Genomic DNA, 252 nt, shown 5'->3' on the forward strand with positions numbered 1-252 from the left:
AGGAGGCTGATGGGGCTTTCTCCTCCCACCTCCACAGACCCTTCCGGAGCTGCCGCCATGCTCCGGACCGTGCTCTTCCTCCTGCTTCTCTTCCTCAGCCTGGGCAGCTGTGCTCTCCGTGCCACCACTCTCTCCAGTGTCAGTCCCAGGCTAGGCGCTGGTGATAGGCTGCAGTTGCAGGCACTGCTGGCAGAGCTGGCGGAACACATGCCGCCACGGGCGCTGGGGGTCTCGTGCCAGGGCCTGGGTCCC

Source organism: Acanthisitta chloris, unplaced genomic scaffold, assembly GCF_000695815.1.
Source record: "Acanthisitta chloris isolate BGI_N310 unplaced genomic scaffold, ASM69581v1 scaffold28138, whole genome shotgun sequence".
Classification (NCBI taxonomy): Eukaryota; Metazoa; Chordata; class Aves; order Passeriformes; family Acanthisittidae; genus Acanthisitta; species Acanthisitta chloris.